The sequence below is a fragment of the Salmo salar genome, chromosome ssa09 (assembly GCF_905237065.1).
Source record: "Salmo salar chromosome ssa09, Ssal_v3.1, whole genome shotgun sequence".
Classification (NCBI taxonomy): domain Eukaryota; kingdom Metazoa; phylum Chordata; class Actinopteri; order Salmoniformes; family Salmonidae; genus Salmo; species Salmo salar.
Window position 1 is genome coordinate 58,017,191 of NC_059450.1, and position 3,402 is coordinate 58,020,592.

A 3,402-nucleotide genomic window follows, 5' to 3' on the forward strand; every position below is an offset into this window, starting at 1 on the left:
CGTCACTTTCCTATGGTAATGATGAAACGTTCAAAATAAAAGCCCGCATTTCAAAACATTGCAAGGTGGATAACTCATTCAAAATATATAACATTTTAATCAATGTCGATTTTAATTGTGTTTATAAGCAAACGCAAGAAGAAATGTATGGGGGGGGGGGACGTATGTTCAGACTGAATTGTAGTCAATATGGGCTTAAAGTAAAAAATAAAAAAAAACAATTCTTTATGCTGATGTGAAAGTGGGGTTGGGAGTACCCAGTTGGGTCTGTAGAATCTATATATGGTGTAATTTCATGGGACACTGAACAATACGGAGTGTTGATGGCCTTTTACTACACCATTCCATATGCTACAACACAAATCACTGTATATGAACTACATATTGGCTTATAGTGAAAAAACTCTTATTTGTTCCGATGTAAAAGTGGGATTGGGAGTACCTTCTCACCTAAACGCACTTTTATTTTAAATATTGTATTATTTATAACAGCATTTGTTAAGAAAGTTTACATCAATACTGGTATGTTGAACGCAATAGTGTAGGCTATATGTAAAGAAATACACTTTTAATAAACTAGGTCTTTATCAATAAAACATCACAATAAAGTGCAGAGCATTCGATGTGCCTATTGGGGGGCCAGGAAACCAGAGATTCTTAGGTGGCCCATTATATTAGGCTATCGGTATTACTGGGCTATACCAACCAATAAACTAGACATAGTTTGAAGCAGTGGTGTAAAAATACTTTAAAGTACTACTTAAGTAGTGTTTTGGGGGTATCTGTACTTTACTTTACTATTTATATTTTTGACAACGTTTACTTTTAATCCAATACATTCCTAAAGAAAGGGTACTTTTACTCCATACATTTTCCCTGACACTCAAAAGTACTCTTTGCATTTTGAATGCTTAGCAGGACAGGAAAATGGTCAGATTCACGCACTTAAAGTGGTTGGAATACTCTGTTACTGCAGATGCTATTATGGTTTTCTTGGTAGCATATTGGTTTTCATACCTTATTCTATCGCTAGAGGACTCCTGATATTTCAGGAGTGATAAGTAGAATTTTTGTCTTCATCTGTTGTTGCCTAGTACAAGTATTTTTGCTAGCTAGGGCCATCAGAGGCTGTATTGAAGCGGGAGTGGTTTCTCCTCTCCAAGGCAATCAGCATTTAGTACCGGGAGGTGTGCTCTTCACCTTTGCATGGCAATTAAATTAGTATTAGTACCCCCTATTTTCTCAGTGGCAGCTGTGAGCGGCGGTCTTGTCGCAAAACTAAGACCGTCGCTGAAACAAAGAAGTTTCTGAGGGCAGTTGTTCTGCGGAGTTCTTTGACGAAAGGAAGGAGAGGAAGGCTCCACATCACTCTCTCACTTGAGTATTTTAGCTAGTTATTTTCAGATTATCTCATTTTGCTCTTTTTTTTACCCCCTTTTTCTCCCCAATTGGTAGTAGTTACTGTCTTGTCTCATCTCTGCAACTCCCGTACGGCGAAGGTCGAGAGCCATGCGTCCTCCAAAACACAACCCAACCAAGCCAAGCCGCACTGCTTCTTGACACGATGCACATCCAACCCGAAAGCCAGCCGCACCAATGTGTTGGAGGAAACACCGTACACCTAGCAACCTGGTCAGCATGCACTGCGCCCATCCCGCCACAGGAGTCGCTAGTGCGCGATGAGACAAGGATATCCCTGCCGGACAAACCCTCCCTAACCCGGACGACACTGGGCCAATTGTGCGCCGCCCCATGGGCCTCCCGGTCGCAGCCGGCTGCGACAGAGCCTGGACTCAAACCCAGAAACTCTGGTGGCACAGCTACCCGGGAGGCCCTCATTTTGCTCTTTTGTAGCTTTGGCAACTATGTGTGTGTTTTCTATCTCAGTTCACTCCTCTTCCTGTAGGCTTTACAGTTGCTCCCCACCCCTTGGCTGCAACCCTTCTAATTTAGTGTACCCTGCACGCACAACCCATGTGGAATTCCTGGTCTCTGGCAGTGTTCGGAACTACTGATCTGCGGTCAAGAACGGTAAGTTTATCTCAGTCCCTTGACTTTTTGGCACTGACATTTTCTCTCATAGTCCGAAAGCATTTGGTCGTCGCGGTGGTGGCACAGGCGAACTCATTTCTCCTAAGTGGAGATTTTCTCTTTCTCCCTGTCAATCTCCTCATCGGAATTCCATGCTGTCACTGTCACTTGGCCACTCAAGCTTAACATTGTTGTCATGAATCGCCCACCAGGTGTCCTTAAGAGAGTTCCACAATGAGCTTGACCCCTTGATTAGCTAATTTCCTGATGATGGCTCACCGCTCTTCATACTTGCCGACTTCAACCTCCCGACGCCTGCCTTCGATTCCTTTTTTTCCAACTCTATCTTTCCCCTCCTTGCCTCTTTTCACCTCACCCTTTCCCAGTCCCCTCCCACTCACAAGGCAGGCAATATGCTTGACCTCATCTTTACTAGAGGCTGTTTGCCTACTAATCTCACTGCAACCCCCCTTCAGGTCTCTGATCACTACTTTGTTTCCTTTTCTGTGTCGCTTTCCTCCAACCCTAGCCACTCAGCCCCTACCCAGATGGTATCCTATGCACCGTTGCAATCTTTGCTCTTTATCTCCCACTACTCTTTCCTCTTCTATCCTACCCTTCTCTCCCTAAATCCGTTTTCCCTCCTGTCTTCTGATTCTGCCTCTTCGACCCTACTCTCCTCCCTTTACATATCCTATGACTCGCGCTGTCCCCTTTCTTCCCGGCCGGCTCAGCCCTCCCCTCCTGCTCTGTGGCTGAGGGACTCATTGTGAGTTTACAGAACAGGGCATCTGGCAGTTGAGTGAAAATGGAGGGAAACTAAACTTCCGGAGAACCTATCATCCTTTCACTCCTTCCTCTCTACCTTATCTTCCTCTGTATCCACTGCTAAAGCCACTTTCTATCACTCTAACCCTAGGAAACTATTTTCCACCTTCTCCTCCCTCCTTAATCCTTCAACCCCCCCTCCTCCGTTTATGCGGATGACTTTATCTACGACTTTGAAAAGAAGGTTGACAACATCCTCATTCACTCAGCCTATTGAGTCCACTTGTCTCACTCACACGGAACTCCCCGACGCCTTGACTTCTCTCCAGATGAAATCTTACGACTAGTGACATCCGGCCACCCCGCTCGACCCCATTGCCTCCTCCCTTCTCCAGATCATCTCTGGAGACCTTGTCCCATTCCTCACTTCCCTCATTAACTCGTCCTTGACCACTGGCGTCCCCTCTGACTTCAAAATTATCCGATTCACTCCCCTCCTCAAGAAACCAACTCAATTCCTCTGACGTCAAAAACTACAGACCAGTAACCCTTCTTTCTTTTCTTTTCAAAACCCTTGAGCGTGTTGTCTCTGACCAACTCTCT